Consider the following 19,029-nt stretch of genomic DNA (forward strand, 5'->3'; position numbering starts at 1 on the left):
GTGCTCTTAAGAAACTTCTTTTTGTTTTGTTCTTTTTGGTCTTTTTAGGGCCGAGCTTGTGGCATATGGAGGTTCCCAGACTAGGGGTCCAGTTGGAGCTGTAGCCGCTGGCCTAAACCAGAGGCACACTAATGCAAGATCTGAGCTTCCTTTGAGCCACGTCCGTGACCTACACCACAGTTCATGGCAACAACAGATCCTTAACCCACTGAGCGAGCCCAGGGACTGAACCTGAGTCCTCATGGATGTTAGTCAGGGTCATTAACTGCTGAGCCACGACGGGAACTCCCAAGAAACTTCTGATTTTACATACTTGACCTCTGTTAGTTATTATTGTGTAGACTTTAAAACGTGGCTTTGAAGTACAAGTCTATTATTTCAAGGCTATCATTATTTAGTATATTTTATATGTAAATCCACAATCCCTTGTCTGAAAGTTCTGAATTTCCTTAGAATTAAACATCAGTATCTTTTACAGTGAAACACGTGAAGTGAATATTCACACTTAGGAAAATAAAGACTATAAATAACTTAAGGTTAGTTTAGGACAAGTTTTGCCACAAGATGAAGTCCGGTCAGGTTTTGCTGCCAAAAAAGATATTCAGTGTTGAGAGTTTTTTTGTATTTCAGGATTGGGAATAAAGAACTGTAGGAGTTCCTGTCATGGCTCAGCAGTAACAAACCAGACTAGTATCCATGAGGATGTGGGTTTAATCCCTGGCCTTTTTCAGTGGGTTAAGGATCTGGCGTTGCCATGAGCTGTGGTGTAGGTGGTAGATGAAGCTTGGATCCCGAGTTGCTGTGGCTGTGGTGTAGGCTGGCAGCTGCAGCTCCGATTCAACCCCTAGCCTGGGAACCTCCATATGCCGCAGGTGTGGCCCTAAAAAGACAAAACATGCATATTTATATATTTTATTTCCTTACATACATGCACTAAGTATGGAAACAGAGGAGTTCCCTTTGGTATAGTGGGTTATCTGGTGTTGTCACTGCAGCAGCTTGGGTCTCTGATGTAGCCCAGGTTTAGTCCCTGACATGGAAATGTCCATTTGCCATGGGGGCAGCAAAAAAAAAAAAGGAAACAGATATGAATCCAAAAATTAACTTCAGTGAGGAACCCAGACAAGTTCAGGTAGAATCTACCCATACTGGGCAGTAGCTTTTCCCTGGCCTCCCTGCTCTCTTTTGCTCACCCATCTTCTGTTGCTATTTTGGATTAGTTATATATTTTTCAGTGAAAAAGAAGATTGAACACTGGGTCCTGGAGTTCCCGATGTGGCTCAGCAGAAATGAATCCGACTAGTATCCCTGAGGCTTCTGGTTTGATGCCTGGCCTCACTCAGTGGGTTAAGGATCCAGCGTTGTTGTGCGCTGTGGTGTAGGTCGCAGACCTGGCTCGAATCTGGTGTGGCTGTGGTGTAGGCTGGTGGCTACAGCTCTGATTAGACTCCTAGTCTGGGAACCTCCATATGCCACATGTGCGACCCTAAAAAGACAAAAGACAAAAACCAAACAAACAAAAAAACACTGGGTCCAGCTCAAGTTATGTTTAGTTTCTTATACTGGCCCAAGTTCAAGAGATAAATTAGATATGTTTAGGTTTGATTAGTTCACTAATTAAACAGGTATATTTTGAATCATCTTCAGTTTCCTTTTTTAATATTTTGTAGTTCTTAGCATATAAGCTTTTCACCTCCTTGGTGAGGTTTACTCCTAAGTTTTTTTTTTTTTTAATTCCATCTTTTTTTTCCTGCTTTTTCTGGGGGGGGGCACGGGGGCATGTGTAGCATGGAAGTTCCCAAGCTAGGGTTCTAATTGGAGCTGCAGCTGCAGGCCTGCGCCACAGCAATGCAGCATCTGAGCCATGACTTTGACCTACACTGCAGCTCAAGGCAATGCCAGATTCTGAACCCACTGAGCAAGGCCAGGGGTGGAACCCGCATCCTCATGGATACTACTCCAGTTCGTTACTGCTGACCCCAATGTGAACTCCTTGAATTCAATTTTAAAGGGATTGTTTGTTTACATTCCTTTTTTGATGTTTCATTGTTAATGTTAAGAAAAGCAACTGATTTCTATATGTTAATCTTGTATCCTGCTGCCTTGCTGAATTAAATAGATATAGTTTGATTGTGTTCTTTGCCAGTGGCAACAAGTAGGTGACTTTAAAGGGACCTGGCCTGAGAGCTGGGAGACAGTCTCTGGCCTGCTTCTAGTCTCACCGTAAACTATGACCCTCTGGGGTTCCCAGGCAGTGTTGCTGCCAACTGCCTCCTGGGTTGGGGGCAGCCAGTCTTAATCGGTTTTGCATACATTTCTTTTGGGGATGAGGAAAACGTTCATTGTTAAAAATAATACTTTAAAACTTCTAGACTAGATTTCTGACACTTCCATTTTAGCTTTAATATTCTGTGAATGTACATTTATTGGATGTTTCACATGGGAAAGCATGAACTATAATGTAATAGGGTTTGTGTTACAGAGAAAATGCCCGTGGCTGCCCTGAGCCTCTTTAAATGTTCTCTTTCTTTTGGGGGGGTTGGGAAAGATACACAGCCCAGCTAACTGTCAAAGCAGAGGCCTTGTCCTATTCCTTGCTGTGTTCTTGGCACCTCAAAAGTGCTTGGTACCCTGTAGGTGCCAAATAAGTGCTTGATAGATGGATGGATGATTGAATGACTGAATGAATGAATTGGGGTGATCTTAACCGACATCCCTTTAAGCTCATTTCCAGTAAATATAAATTTTCTACTCTGACACAGACCAGGTGTGGTTTTTTTTAAATTTATTATTTTTTAAAAATTTATTATTATTACTATTATTATTTTTATTTCTCAGATATGATTGAGATGGTGGAGGGTACCATCAGGTACAAAGGATTAGGTACAGCTCATCCTTGGCCATATCTGTCTAGTTGAGATGAGGCCATTGTATACAGATGATGAGTAGCACAAGGGAGTAAGTAATTCACTGACTGTAATAATGGCTTAGAAAATCAGAGGAAGGGCAGAAAATTATGGGTTGACACATCCTGGCGGAAGTTGAGACTTTTACAGGGAGGCAGGAGCCTTTTCTTTTTGAATTATTAGTGGTTTAAAATTGTTGATGATCTTAGTAGCACTTGGTTGCAAGTGATAGAATCCCACCTCAGACATGGCTTTAAAAAGGTAGCTTTTTGGAGTTCCTGATGTGGCGGAGTGGGATCCGAGATGTCTTGGGAGTGCTGGGACGCAGGTTTGATCCCCGGCCTGGCACAGTGGGTTAAGGATCCAGTGTTGCTACAGCTGCAGCTTGGGCTGCAAGATCTGATCCCTGGCCTGGAAACTCATATGCTTCGAGGTGGCCAAAAATGGGGTTGGGGGAACGGTGGTTTTTGACTCTTGTAATGAAAAATGCAGAGTGGAATTTCTGGCAGGATTGGATTGAGGTGCTCAGTGGTCGTCAGGACTCTTGTCTCTGTTCTCCAGCCTGTGGGTTTCCTTCTCAGGCAGGCTCTCCTCGTATGAGAGCCAGGATGGCTGGCAGCCACTCCAGTGTCTTGTGTCTTAGTTTAGTAGCCTTCTCTCTCTCATTAGTGCCAGCTAGACCTAGGGAGGCCTGCCCAGCTGCAGAGTGAGTGCCCTTGTGTCCTCCATAACCCTGGAGCTGGGGTTAGAGGTGGGACTGTCAGTCTCAGCTGAACCACATGAACTGAGAGGGGTTCCCCAGAGGGAAATCAGGACTGTCATTAAAAAAAAAAAAGAAAGAAAGAAAGAAAAGATAAAAAAGGCCAGAGCAGCAGTTGTCCTAGACACTGGCGTGAGTCAAAACCCATTGGCCTTAACCGATGCATTGACACTGTGACTGTGATAGCTGTTAGCCCTTTACCTTGTTCTGGAAGTTGTGAAAGTGGGTTGGTTCCATTTTTCCATTTTTAATATTGCTGTTCAGTATTCCATCTGTGACACATGTATTCTTGGTCGGGTGTATTAATAAGGAGTTTTGTTAAACACAGTGCAACTGTGCCCTCATGAATCTGTCAGTGATGATTCAGTCAGTATCTTTAATGGGTGGTTCGATAGCTGTATTCAATTTGACTTTCTCTTGAGGTCTGAATAAGTTGATCTTGTTAATGAAATGAAGCCTCTTCTTTTAGGCTGGTTGCTTGCTCCCTCCTGAGCCCCCAGGAATCTGGTGGTGCAGCTGTCTCAGTGTCTGCTGCTCTGGGGGACCACAGACCTGGTCTGAGGTGATACCCTGTCCAGGTACTTTCTTGTGCACAGGAGCCCTGCATCCTTTGCTCCGTAAGGAAGAAAAGATACCCTTTTTCTCTATTCTTCTCAGTTCTCCACTAGGGCCCCCATAACAGAAGAGAGATGAGCAAGAGAAAAACATGCATATTTATTTGTTTTACATGATCTTGGAGCCTTCATAAGGAAATCTAAGAAGCAGTTATGCCTGTGTGTGTGTGTGTGTGTGTGTGTGTGTGTGTGTGTGTGTGTGTCTTTTTAGGGCCGTACCCACGGCATATGGAGGTTCCTAGGCTAGAGGGTCCAATCGGAGCTGAAGCCAGTGGCCTATGCCACAGCCACAGCAGTGTGGGATCTGAGCTGCATCTGCAATCTACACCACAGCTCATGACAACACTGGATCCTTAACCTACTGAGTAAGGCCAGGGATGGAACCTGTATTCTCATGGATATTAGTTGGATATGTTTCCGCTGAGCCAAGGCAGTTAAGGGTGAGCATTGTAATGGTAGGTTTGATGAAGTTTGGAGAGTTACGGAAAAAATGGTATAGGACAATGTTAAGGTATGAGCTAAGGGGAGTGAGCTTTGGGAACCCCGAGGCTTGTTCATTCAGATTCCTTGCAGTATTCCGGGCATGGGAAGGGCAAATGACTTGTCCTGCTCAGTTTTATATATACCAAGATGTCAGTGGAGTGGTGGCACAAAATGGAACATAAAGGACAGATGATTTTGCCTCCTAGAGCTAAATGTACAGCTTCTAATACAGGTACCAATTAATTGATCTTGCCCAGGGGATGAAATTTATTTGCCATTTCTGAGCTCAGCATTCTGAGCACAAAGATGTTATCTTTCTTATCTTGAAATCCCTGTGCCCCTGCAGAGCACCTGGGTCATTTATTCAGTTAGTGAATTTTTTGGTGAGCTTTATGCCAAGCCCCTGGGCATAGAGCAGTGAACAAGTCCACAGGTCCCTGAAGACGAGGATTTTATATCCTGGTTGTGCATTCAGGCATTACATGCTACTTAATTACAACTGTGAAAAATGCTAAAGGGGGAGAGTGTCGTGGGAGAGACCCACAGTGAGGCCCTGTCATGTAGTGGCTGGATCAGCAGAGGCCTTCTTGATTTATATGAGCTCAGCTCTGAAGGACCAGAACTTCAGGCAGAGGACCGAGGAAGGCAAGTCTGGTCTAGACCATTGGTTTTCAGCTGGGGGAGATGTTGCCCCTCAGAGGCATTTGGCAATGTCTGGAGACAATCTGGGTTGTCATGGCTGGTGTGTGGGGTGGGATTGGTGCTACTGACGTTTAGTGGGTAGAGGCCAGAGATTCTGCCTAACATCCTGCAGTGCGCAGGACAGCCTCCCTCAGCAAAGATAGCCAGCCCCCAAAGTTAGTAGTGTCTGGCCTTGGAAGCCATGGGAAGGTCTCGAAGTTGAGGTACATGTGAGAAGGTGAACAAAGGCCCATACGGCCGGAGGCTGAAAACAAGAGAAAGTGTGGATCTAGGCGAGGTTGGTGCAGTTGGTGATGCCCTCTTGCCAGCACTTGGTAAATTAGGTGTTGAGGATTGAGATTTGTCCTGAGAACAATGGGATGCTGTTGCCATCCGAGGTTATTGTGTACTGGGATCTAAGGGTTGGAGGCCAGGAGTGCTGCTGGACCTTCTCTATTGGATACATTAGCTCCAGGCCCTAAATGTCAGCTGTGCCAAAGCTGAGAAACCCTGAATCAGAGGGAACAAGAATGGCTGCAGGGCAGTTAGTCAGGACCAGACTGGTGGAAGGGCAAATAAAGAGAAGTGGACAGAGAAAAGTGGACAGAGAAAAGTGGACAGATTTGAGAGCTCTAGGAGGCAAAATCATCTGGCCTTTATGTTCCATTATGTGCCAGACACTCCACTGACATCTTGGTATATAAAAGTGAGCAAGAGAGACAAGTCATTTGCCCTCCCTGACCCTAACTGGTGTGCTCAGTGAATATTTGTTGAATGAATACTTATAGATACATATTTTTTAATTTTTTATTTTTGGCTGTGTTTGTGGCTTGCAAAAGTTCCCAGGCCAGGGATCAAACCTGTGCCATAGCAGTGACCCAAGCCATAGAAGTGACAACCCTGGATCATTAACCCACCAAGCTACCTGGGAACTCTAGGGAACTTCTGTTTTTGCTCAGTGATTGTGATTGAGCCTGTGAGGCAGGTGGTTTAGGTGAGATGCCTAAAGTCTATAAGGCACCTTGTGTAGTGCCTGGTGCAAGGTGTTCAGTAAATGCTAATTAAATGCCACATGTCCTGTCCTATCCCAGCGCTGTTCTTTGCTTGACCACACACTCGCGAAGACGCAGCAGGGGACCTATCTTCTGGGCTGGTGTCCAAGGTCACATCGAAGAGTATATTAATCTTTTCCTAGAGCCAGAGCAGGATAGTTGACAATGATTTCTTTCCCTGAGTGTGCTTTATGAGGGCTGATGTAAAAGCAGAGGGAGCAAGAGCCTTCTTCCTTCAGTACAGCCTGCACTTTACAATAACATATGTTATTCTGGTGTCTTCTAAAAGGTAACAGGTGTAGCTGTGATAGGTACTGTATATTCAGGATGTATCTTTTAAAATTTTTATTGTCTTTAGATTGTTTCAGTCTTAATGATCCACATGCAGTATCTTTAGTAGGTGATTAGTCAGCCTATGTGTGATTCATACATACACTAAATTAAGCAGGAAAAAAATGATCCTTCAGAAATGTTACAGACTAAGTCACACTTGTGCAGAGAGAGTTGAATGCATTCTATGATCAGACTTTTAAAGTTGCTTCCTAAAAAAATTTTTTTGAGGTTTTATCCCCCCTTCATTACTTGATTCCATTAACTTCATATCTGTCTCTGATTAATTCTAAATTGGATAAAGTTTCTTTATCATATTTCCCTAAGTTGTTCACTTAGCAGAGATTAATGGAGATGCTTACTCTGAGGCCAGGTACTGTACTGCTTGGAGACACAAAGATGGTTTGGTTTCTTTCTGCTATTGAGGAACTCGCTCTTCAGACAGGGCTGGACAGGCAAGTAGAATTAAGATGCATTGTGATAAATTAAGTTGAAGAGATAGACATGGGTGTCAGGCAGTTTCTCAAGGTGACATCTAAGCGTGATCTCGAAGGAGATGGCTGAGGGAAGAAAGGGAGCCCATCCCTCCTTTTAAATGAAGGATGCGCTCGGTGTATGGGTATGAGGGGCACTCACCTTCTAGGAGCAGAAGTAGTTCTGAAGGGCTGCAGCAGTGTACCCGGGAGCGAAGCCGGAGGGGAAGGCGGTGGCCAGGTCAGGGCTTGCCTGTCGAGTGGCTAGGGAACTTGGATTCTTCCTGAAGAAAACGGGAACCATTCAGCTGGTTTTCAGTGAGTGAGTGATGAGTCAGACCTGTGTTTAGAATAATTGCTCTGAGGCAATGTGGAAGGCGAGCTGTGGGTGGAGGAGAACTGGCAGCAGGAGACTGTGGGGTGTGGTAGGGATCCAGGTGACCATCCACACTGGGTGCAGAGCTGCAGGATCAGCAGGCCTTGTATGTCGGCAGTTTCTATATCTGCAGGTTCAACCAACTGGGGATTGAAAATATTTAGGAATGGGAGTTCCCTCGTGGCACAGAAGGTTAAGGATCTGGCATTGTCACTGCAATGGCTTGGGTTGCTGCTGTGGCGCAGGTCTGATCCCTGGCCTGGGAACTACCATGTGCCATGGGTGTGGCCAAAAAAAAGTGGGGGGGGGAATTCTAAAGAGTTCTAAAAAGCAAAACTTGGCAAGTGTACCGGCAACTGATTATGTAGCCTTTACATTGTACTAGGTATTATAAATAATCTAGAGATGACTTCGAGTATGCAGGAGGAGGTGCTTAATTTATATGCACATGCTGTGCCATTTAGTATAAGGGACTTGAGCATCTGTGGATTTTAGTATTTGTGGGTTGGGGGTGGGGGTTGTGTCCCTAAGGATTACCATAGGACAGCTGTACTTCAAAATCAGTGAGACTCTAGCATTTAGAAGTGAGTGAGTTATTACCCGAAGCCACCAGTTTCCTTTCTCCCTTCCTTCCTCCCTCTTTCTTGCTTTCTTCTTTCCATCCATCCGTCTATCCATGTACAGTGTACGGCAGATTGATGTGGGGTCTCAGTTCCCAGACCAGGGCTTGAACCAGTGGTTCAGTGTTTATCAAATACTAGCCACTGACCCACTAGAGAACTTCCAGGCCAGCAGTTTCCCAAATGTAGGCTGGGGACCCTTCCCAGAGATCCTCAAGGTCAAAATTATTTATGTAATAATACTAAGACATTATTTACCTTTTTGTCTCATTCTCTTATGAGAGAGTACAGAGGAGTTTCCCAGAGGCTTATTGGACTTGTGACATTGCAACAGACTGAATGCCAAAAACCCAGATTTTTCCCGTCGTCTTCTATTAAACACACACTAAAGACACTTTTGAAAATTAAAAATAAATGCTACTCTTCTCATTGAATTATTTTGTTTAGGAAAATATAGTTACTTTTCATAAAATCATTTATGTTGACCTATAATGGGCTTATTTCTTCATAAGTGAACAAATATTTTAAAATTTCCTTTGTTTTAGTGTACATGTCAATAGACAAAATCCACATAAAGTAAAAAAAAATTAAAAAACTCTTTAGGATCTGAAATAATTTTAAGAGTGTAAAAGGGTCCTGAGACCAAAAAGTTTGAGAACCACTGCTCCAAGCATTTAAGAAGAAATACGTGGTACCTCTGTTAGGCAAATATAAACATAAGCCATCATCATCTCTCACCACTTCTCACTCATTATGATTCATTCTCCACATTGCATCCAGGGTACATTTCGAAAAGTGTGAATCAGATTACATCATGACTATAATAGAAAATCCAGACCCCTTCTAATGATCTGTAGGCAAGATCTTAAATGTACCACTTTTTTGACCAGGGTGTATCACATATCCACTCTGTGTCGTGTAACTTTTTTTACAGACATGTCCTCTAACAAACTACCCTCAGATTTGCTGGCTTGAAACAGGAGCAGCAAACTATGCCTGTTTTTGAATGGCCTTCAGTCTAAAGTATGAAGTTTACGTTTTCAAGTGGCTTTAAAAAACTAAAAGAAGAAAGTACATAACACGTGAAAATTATATGAATTGCAAATATCATTGTCCATAAATGAAACTTTCATGTTGGAACTTACCCATGTCCATTCTGTGGCTGCTTTCTGACTGCAAAAGCAGTAATCGAATAGTTGCTGCAGAAACTTTATGGCCTGAAAAGCCTAAAAGGCCTACTACTTGGCCCTTCACAGAAAGAGTTTGCCAATCCCTGGCTTAAAATGGCAATTATTTCTTCTCTGGGATGTGCAGGTCCCGGGAGAATTGGCTCATCTGGGTCTTTGGTTCTCCTGAGACCAATGGGCCAGCCTGGACAGGTTCTTCTCAGGAAAGTGGTGAAGGCACAAAAAAACAGGCGGATACTTGCAAACCTTCTGAGATTCAGGCTCAGAACCGGTGCTCTCACCTTTTTGCTCCTTGGGCACATCAGATCTGTGTCCACCTTGGTACCTTTGCACTGTGTCACATCACCCTGGAGCACAGCCCCCAGACACCATGTGATGTGTTCCTTCTCGCCACACAGGCCTTCCCTCAGTAACACCTCTCAGGTGGGCCTTCCCCACCACCCAGCCTAACGCAGCCTCTTTCACCAGTTTCATTCCTTTTTATATCCTCCCTTTTCTCCTTTTTAAAAGTAGTATTTAGTATCAGTCTGAAAATGTCTATGTGTGTATTTAATGTCTTATCTCTCTCCACCAAAATGTAAGCTCTGTGGGAGGATTTCTGTCTTACTCAGCCTTTCTGTCTTAGTCACCACTGTATCCTCAGCCCCTAGAATAGAGCCTGGCACCAAGAGTTTGAGTGTAGAAATACTTTTTTCCTAGCATCTAAATATAGAAAGGTCACCTAAGTGATGAGTTTCTAAATTCAACCTTAATGAAAGTATATAAGTGTAGTTGCTATGAGTTGATAAGCATATAATTATGTTAGGGTTCCTAAGAGAAACAAAACCAATAGAATGTGGTTCGCATGCATGTGCAAATAGACGTATTACATGGATTTGGCTCACAGGACCGTGGAGGCCACCAAGTCTCCAAGACCTGCATTTCGCAAGGCCTGAGATCCGGGAGAGCTGATGATGTCGTTCCTGCCTGAACGTTGGTGGGCCAGAGACCCAAGAAGAGCTGATGTTTCAGTTCGAGTTTGAAGGCAGGCAGCACTGATGTTCAGACTTGAGGCATTCAGATCAGAGGATATTCTCGTTCAGCAATTTTGTTCTATTTAGGCCGTCACCTGAGTAGATGAGGCCCATCTACTTTAGGGAAGGCAAGTTGCTTTACTAGTCTACCAATTCAGATGTTTCTGGCTTTGGTTTTGTTTTGTTTTTGTTTTTGTTTTTTATGGCTGCACCTGTGGCATATGGAGATGCCCAGGCTAGGGGTCGAATTGGAGCTGCAGATGCCAGCCTACACCACAGCTGCAGCAATGCCAGATCTGAGCCTTGTCTGGGACCTAAACCACAGCTCACAGCAATGCCGGACCCTTAACCCACTGAGCGAGGCCAGGAATCGAACCTGCATCCTCTTGGATACTAGTTGGGTTTGTAACCTGTGAGCCACAGCGGGAACTCCTCAAATGTTACTTTCACCTGGAAACACCCTGGTTGGGGAAGTTCCCCTCTATTCCTAGCATGCTCAGAGGTTTTTATTTATTTATGATTTTTTATTTTTGGCCACGCTCATGGCACATGGAAGTTCCTGGGCCAGGGATCAAACCTGAGCCACAGCAGTGACAATGCTGAGTCCCCAACCATTGGGTCATTAGGGAACTCCCTATTTTTTATTTTTAGATAAAAATGGGTGTTGAATTTTGGCAAATACTTTTTCTGTATCTGTTGATGTGATCATATGATTTTTCTTCTTGTGCATATAGAAATGATGGATTACATAAATTGATTTTTGAATGTTGAACCAGCACTCAAATACATCTGGAATAAATCCCATTTGGTTATGGTATATAATTCTATTTATACATTCTTAGATTTTATTTGGTAACACCTTATTAAGGATTTTTACACATGGGAGTTATTGGTTTGTAATTTTCCTCATAGAATGAATTAGAAAGTTGGAGTTCACATTGTGGTGCAGTGGAAATGAATCTGACTAGGAACCGTGAAGTTGTGGGTTCGATCCCTGGCCTTGCTCCTCAGTGGGTTAAGGATCTTGGCGTTGCCGTGAGCTGTGGTGTAGGTGGTTGCAGATGTGGCTCGGATCCCGTTTTGCTGTGGCTCTGGCATAGACCGGCGGCTATGGCTCTGAATCGACCCCTAGCCTGGGAATCTCCTCATGCTGCAAGTGCGGCCCTAAAAAAAAAAAAAAAAAAAAAGAAAGTATTCCCTCTGCTTCCATTTTCTGGAAGAAATTGTGGAGAAGTGGTATCATTTCTTCCTTAAATGTTTGGTAGAATTCACCAGTGAATCCTTTTGGGCCTGTTCCTTTCTGTTTTGGAAGGTTATTATTGATTCAAATTATTTAATAGGTGCTATTCAGGTTATATATTTCTCCTTGTTTGAGCTTTGGTAGATTATATCTTTTGAGAATTTAGTCCATTTCATCAAAGTTATCAAGTCTGTGATCATAGAATTTTTCATAATGTTCCTTTTTTTGCTTGTTTTTGATTTTTTTAGGGCCGCACCTAAAGTGGCAAAATTTGTTATTAGTTTTTTTGCTGAAGCTTTGTCCCCAGTGTGATTGTCGTAGGAGGTGAGGACTGTGGTAGGTGATTAGGTCATGAGGGTGGAACCCTCCTGAGCGGGATTAGCACCCTCGTCCTAGAGACTGAGCCCAGAGCGCACCCTTGCCCTTCCCACTGTGTGAGGTGACCTAGTGCGGAGATGGCCATCTGTGGGCCAGGAAGCGGGCCTCACCAAGTAGCAAACCTGCTGGCACCTTGGTCTTAGTCCTCCCAGTCTCCAGAACTGTGAGAAATTTCTGTTGTGTTTTGTCATTGCAGCCCCAATGGACTGAGGCAGGAAAACGAGCATGTTTAATCCAGTGTGGTTACAGGAAACTTCTGGTGATGAGCAGATTTGACTTCTTGATTGGTATCTGAGGAGGAGGAAGAGGGTTAGTAGAAAAGGTAAAGCTTAGAATATCTTTAAAATAATCTTGGTTCCTCATTTAGTGCGTCTGAATGCAAAATATATTTTCTTTTTCAGAAACCATGAAGAACTTGTAATTTAGGAATAGTACAAACTTCTGATGTGTTTGTCAATATATGGAAAGCTGTCAGAATTAGAGTTCTTGCTGCTTGAGGTCGGAGAGCCCTGGCATCTTGAATTTTACAAGGTGGCATGTCACTTTGTACACTTAAAATTGAGAAAGGGATGGATATTTATAGAGACAGCTTTACATCCTCATATGTCAAGGTCTGCCGTCATTTCTCTCTACCTCTAGTCTTTAGCCTTTACCTTGACTCTCTGGGAGTGGACCTTAAAGCAGGAATTTCTGGAGGGAAATCATGGAGCCATAAGCTGTCATTCTAGAAAGTTTATTGATTTCGTGCCAGGCACTGTGCAAGGTTTGGGGACTAAACACAGAGAGATCAAGCTCCTGGCTTTAAGTTGCTCATAGAGGTGCAGGCAGATATTTAAGCAGGTGAATTAATTATATTGCAGCACATAAATGCTGTCTTTAAGAGACCCATGAGGAGTTCCCTGCTGGCTCAGTGGGTTAAGGATCTGGTGTTGTTACTGCTGTGGCTGTGGTTGCTGCTCTGACACAGTTTTGATCCCTGGTCCGGGAACTTCTGCATGCAGCAGATGTAGTCAAAAAAAAAAAAAAGAGAGACATATGAGCAGTTTGCATGTGAATATTGTACATCCCTGTAGAATTTATATATCTCATCAAAACAATCCTGAAAAGGAGTTCCTTTTGTGGCTCAGCGGAAACGAATTTGACTAATATCCATGAGGCTGGAGTTCAATCCCTGGCCTTGCTCAGTGGGTTAAGGATCCGGCATTACCATGAGCTGTGGTGTAGGCCAGCAACTATAGCTCCTATTTGATTGACCCCTAGCCTGGAAACCTCCATATGCCACGGGTGTGGCCCTAAAAGACACACAAACAAACAAACAAACCAAAAAACTGTGAAATAGGTGGTATTAATATCCTCATTCTGCAGAAGAGAAATTGAAAAATAGAGACGTACCCTAGATTTTATTGGTAAAATGCCAGATTGAAACCTTAAACTCATGTCTTGTGATTGTAAATCTCATGATCCTTGCACTGTATACCCGTTTGCTTCTTGACAATTACCTTCCTTCTTTCCTTAACTGGGGACTCCCCAAAGGATTATGCGACTTGGCTCTCACCAGTAATCCACCACAGGCGTGCATTTGATCCTGTTCCGGGATCATCCAAACTGTCAACAAAAGTGTGCATGGGGTTATATGATGGAAAAAAGTTTATCAACTGAAAAATTTAGCATTTGTGTGCCCAAATTAGTTAAAGGACTGTTAAACATTCTAAAAATATTAAGGAAAAACACATTTATTATGTGACTTGCAGTTATTTATAAACATGCCAGTGAAACACTCTGGGCCATTGAATTAAGGGTGATAAACATGCCAGTTTTAGCAGGTTGAATGACCACATTCATGAAAGTGTGTTTGACAAAGCTGGCTCTGTGTAAATAAGCCTTAGAGGATGACGCTGAGAGAGCCTGGCGAAGGGAAGTAGGAACATGGGCTGTGGAGTTGGGTTGATTCAGATCTCAGCCCCGTCACACACACTGCTCCTTGGCCTGGAGCTTCTCTTGCTGTTGTGCCTCACAGGGGTACCTTGTTATGGGGATTCCCGGGGAGGGAGAGCTCCTGGCACAGTGGTGCTTGGCGGGGGTGTGTATGCACTCTTCTCTTCTGCCATCAGCACATTAAGATGGACTTTGGCTGACATTTTGTAAAACTAACCGACAGTTGATCTTGAATCCCTTGAATGCCGTGATTATTAAAGTGGAGTCTTAAAAGATAAACATTTTTAGCTGTAGAATAAACTACCTTTAGATGATTTTTATAGTACTTATTAATAATACATTGTTTATCAGGTACTTCAGAGCTCATTTTTTTTTTTCTTTTTTAGGGCCTCACCTGATACATATGAAAGTTCCCAAGCTAGGGGTCAAATAGGAGCTGCAGCTACTGACTCACGCCACAGCCACACCAGATCTGAGCCATGTCTGCAACCTGCACCACAGCTCATGGCAATGCCAGATCCTTAACCCATTGAGTGAGGCTAGGGACCAAACCTGCCATCCTCATGGATACTGGTCAGGTATGCAAGGCCAGAAAGGTTACCTGCTGAGCCATGACGGGAACTCCCTCATGCAGTATTTTAATAAATAGTGTTTTAGTTTTTTATGTCTTAAATATTCACCTCCAGATTACCCTTAGTAACAGAGAAGATGGCTCAAAATGGCCAAGTAGGACATTTTTTGAAGGCAAACATTGTATCTTGTATTTTTATTGTGTCAATTTTCCATTTTCTTCATAAAAATTTACAGTGCTACCAATAGAATGTTTTAAATGTCTTGCCATTATAAAAATGATGGTTCAGGAATTGATGCTTATTTCCCGCTGGCTTCCAGTATGCCTGGCATTATCCGCATACTCTATTCGCCCACATCATGGGACAGTCACCATCTTACTAGAGCAACACAGCAGACCAATGAAGTAGACTTTGTTCTTAGTTCATAGTTGAGGAAATTGAGACCCGCACATTTACACGAGGTTACTCAGCTTGTAGAGTGGGGAGATTCTCCCAGGAGGCATCCCACGTTCCCAAGTTCACTGTTCTGTACGCCGCTCCCGCTGTAACCAGATAACATTTACTAAGAAGACGGTATGTGTGAATTGTGCTGGGCCTGAGTTGATAATAAATAGAATTATAAGTAGTTTTCTACCCTCAAACAGCTCAATGGGTCTGTCAACATGCTAACAGGGTGGAAAATAATATGAAAAAGGGTGGATGTGTATATATGTCTAACTGAATCATTTTACAGCAGAAATTATCACAGCATTGTAAGTCAGCTGTACTTCAGTAGAACTTTAAAAAATGGGGAGAAAAAAAAAAAAAAAAAAAAGGAGTTCCTGTCTTGGCTCAGTGGTTAACAAACCTGACTAGTATCCATGAGGACGCAGGTTCAATCCCTGGCCTTACTCAGTGGGTTAAGGATCCGGTGTTGCCATGAGCTGTGGTGTAGGTCAAAGATATGACTTGGATCCTGCATTGCTGTGGCTGTGGTGTAGGCTGGCAGCTACAGCTCTAATTGGATCCCTAGCCTGGGAACCTCCATATGCTGTGGTGCAGCCCTGAAAAGGCAAAAAACAAAACAAAGCAAAACAAAAAAAACAAGAAAACAAAACAAAAAAAACAAAAGAAAAAAAATGTGCTAACGTGGGGTTAAAGGTAAATAACTATAAAAAAGCTAAATGATGCAAGGCCAGAAATGTTACAAGGCAGCGGGTAACTGATTTCCAAATAAATGATGGAGATAGAAGTTACCAAGAGTTCTGAGGACACATTCAAATTGGGTTGAAGAATATGGAAAGGCTTTGTGCAGGAACAGAGATTTGATTTTACGGTAGTGTTTCTCGAACCTGTTCCTTTGGTCTTTTGGTTACGGCTAGTAATGACTGAAACCAATGTCTAATTGCAAGTTTAAGTTTTTTTGGGCTCCTTTGTTGTTTGGAAGGTGTCTATATTTTTACAGCTTACCCCGGAATAAATAATTTGATAATTGCATGTCAGCTTTCTACTCTTTTCCATCCTTGATAGTATTAAGAAAATGATCTGGGGGAGTTCCCCTCGTGGCGCAGTGGATAACGAATCCCACTAGAAACCATGAGGTGGCAGGTTCGATCCCTGGCCTTGCTCAGTGGGTTAAGGATCTGGCATTGCCGTGAGCTGTGGTGTAGGTCGCAGACGCGGCTCGGATCCCGTGTTGCTGTGGCTCTGGTGTAGGCCAGTGGCTACAGCTCCAATTCGACCCCTAGCCTGGGAACCTCCACATGCCGTGGGAGCGGCCCTAGAAAAGACAAAAAAAAAAAAAAAAAAAAAAAAAAAGAAAGAAAATGATCTGACACTAACCCTTAGGTGAATTTTATTTGCTTTACGAGTTGCCTTTTTCATTCCTCATATAGCAGTTTCTCATTCATCTGAAAACGTTTGGAAAGATTTCCGTAATAGCTCCTAGTTAACAGGAATAAGCAGAAAAGGGAAAAGGTTATAATAGAAGAGAATCAGGTTCCAATGTTGATGGGGTTAGGACCGGGGACAAAAGACCTGGAAGAGGCCGAAGACAAACAGAGACAAGCGTTCTCCTGGAGTTGACAGTAGAGCACAGGGAGGACACAGATGAGTCACACCATGTCAGCCACACAGCAGGACTCCTCCTTGCGTCATTGACCTTGAGGACTGGAAAGGATTTCAAAGACAGTTTTGTCAGATTCCCTTCATTTTGCAGGTGAAGACATAGCCCAAGGAGGCTAAATAACTTGCTCCAGGTCACTCATAAAAGCCATAGATCTGGGAAGACAACTCACATCCCTACCAATGCCCCCGAGGTCTGGGAGTGCAGGACTCCAGGCTAGAGGAATGTGTTCCTAGGTGTGTTAGATAAGGACTCGGCTATTGCAGAGTGGTTTGGAGATGGTGAGATGATTTTATCTAATGAAAGAAGGTATGTTGTAAGACCATAGAGCGTGTTAGCATTTCTCAGCCAGTTGTGAAACGTGCTCTTTGATGTTTTCTCCCTACCTTCCAGGTAGCCCTCCTAGCCAAGAGCAATTATATTGAGCTTTATTTTTTGTGGTTTGCTTTACAAAAAATGATAGGAGTTCCCTTGTGGCACAATAGGTTAAGGATCCAGCATTGTCACTGCAGCATCCCAGTTTCACTCTCTGGCCTGGGAACTTTCACATGTGGGCATGGCCAAAAAAAAAACGATATACTCGTTGTCCTTTTGTAAGCTACATGAGGGTTATAATGGAGAATCACTTCTTCTTGAGCTCGTAAGTTGATGTAGATCAATACAGTCGTATTATTGAAAATAGATATAAATTCTTTTTTTTTTTTTTTTTTTTTGCTTTTTAGGGCTGCACCCACTGCATATGGAGGTTCCCAGGCTAGGGGTTCCAATCGGAGCTACAGCTGCCGGCCTACACCACAGCTACAGCAACATCAGATCCGAGCCATGTCTGCAACCTACACCACAGCTCAAGGCAACGGCAGATCCAGGTTAACCACTGAGTGAGGCCAGGGATTAAACCTGCAACCTCATGGTTCCTAGTCAGATTCATTTCCGCTACACCACGACGGGAACTCCCATATTCTGAATTTAGCAAAATAGATGGCATTTCATATCTATGTACCTGTCATTGGATTTGGTGCCGTGTGATAGCAAAGGTAGAGCTCCGGAATTCCCGTGGTGGTGCAGTGGTAACAAACCTGACTAGTATCCATGAGGATGCAGGTTGGATCCCTGGCCTTGCTCAGTGGGTTAAGGATCCAGTGTTGCCATAAACTGTGGTGTGGGTGGCAGATGTGGCTCGGATCCTGAGTTGCTGTGGCTGTGGCGTAGGCAGGCAGCTGTAGCTTCAATTTGACCCCTAGCCTGGGAACTTCCATATGCTGAGGGCGTGGCCCTAAAAAGACCAAAGAAAAGGTAGAGGTCATTTCTCCTCCTCTGGGAATTTGCAAACAAGTTGGAGAGGCCAGTGGTATGCATTTAGAACCTCAAGTGTACCATGACTAAAATTGGACCCTCGAATCCCACCGGCCCTCTTCCCACTATACCTGTTCCTTCTGTGTCATTATATGGTCCCACTCTCGCTAGAAATAGTGAAAACCTCCAGGTAACCCTAGATTCTCTTGTTCTTCACTCCTCTGTCCAGTCTGGTAGCAAATCCCCCTAACATTCCTTGTTCTCCAGCTGAACTGCTGACAGGCTCCTGTTCATCCTTGAAGACTATGCTAACATTCCTGCTTCAGGGAAGTCTTTCCTGGTATCTTCCTAGAAGAGTCAGGTGCTCCTTCAGGGCAGCTGTAGCCGGTAATAAACTTGAAGTAGGTCCTTTTAAAGTCAGGTCATTTAGCTTATTTCTTTCTCTTTGTAAATCTAGTACCAGGCACCTTAGACCCAATGCATTTTAAAGTCAGTTGTTTTTAAATCAAGGCACTGAGTGGGAGAATTAATTTGTGATGTTGATGAAACATCCCAGTGAAGTGAGGTTGTAAAGGTAGACAGAGGCCAGATCTTAAAAGGTCTGATGTCATGAATGGAAGGGGACTGTGGTAACTGGGCACTGAGGTCTACCAGACCTGTGTGGTAGCCAGATGTTGTTGTGGTGTGCTACTACCTTCTGGCTAATAAAAGTGGAGGGTCTAGGTGCAGCTTGCAAGAAGGCAGCATGCTGGCTGGAATGAAATCTAAATGACGGGGGTCCCCACAGCCATCTCAGTGTAGCAGGGCTACAGTCTAGGGCCATAGGATAGGACCCTGGAAGAAGCAGGTGGGAAGGAAGGCATTCCAGGAAGGGGAGTAGAATGAAAGGACAGGTAGCAGGGCATGAGCTGGTGAAGGAGACTGAAAAGGAGCCACCAGAATAGTGGAAGGAAGTGGTTCAAGAAGGAGGAACCACTACCAACTGAGTAAGCAACCAGGAAGATGTCATTGG

At 43.7% G+C, this 19,029-nt stretch overlaps 1 protein-coding gene across 15 annotated transcripts in view; it reads left to right on the forward strand.

The window, feature by feature from the left end:
* GNPTAB (N-acetylglucosamine-1-phosphate transferase alpha and beta subunits) overlaps nt 1-19,029 on the forward strand; it is a 196,180-nt gene that overhangs the window by 100,379 nt on the left and 76,772 nt on the right. The window contains exon 1 of one of the 15 annotated variants that reach the window (XM_021092675.1): nt 12,319-12,435. The exons of the other annotated variants lie outside the window; for them this stretch is intronic. The gene's annotated coding sequence lies outside the window, so the exon portion shown is untranslated. Of the gene's footprint in view, nt 1-12,318; nt 12,436-19,029 lie in introns of those variants that run through there. 15 annotated transcript variants of the gene reach the window in all.

Source organism: Sus scrofa, chromosome 5 (assembly GCF_000003025.6).
Source record: "Sus scrofa isolate TJ Tabasco breed Duroc chromosome 5, Sscrofa11.1, whole genome shotgun sequence".
Lineage (NCBI taxonomy): Eukaryota > Metazoa > Chordata > Mammalia > Artiodactyla > Suidae > Sus > Sus scrofa.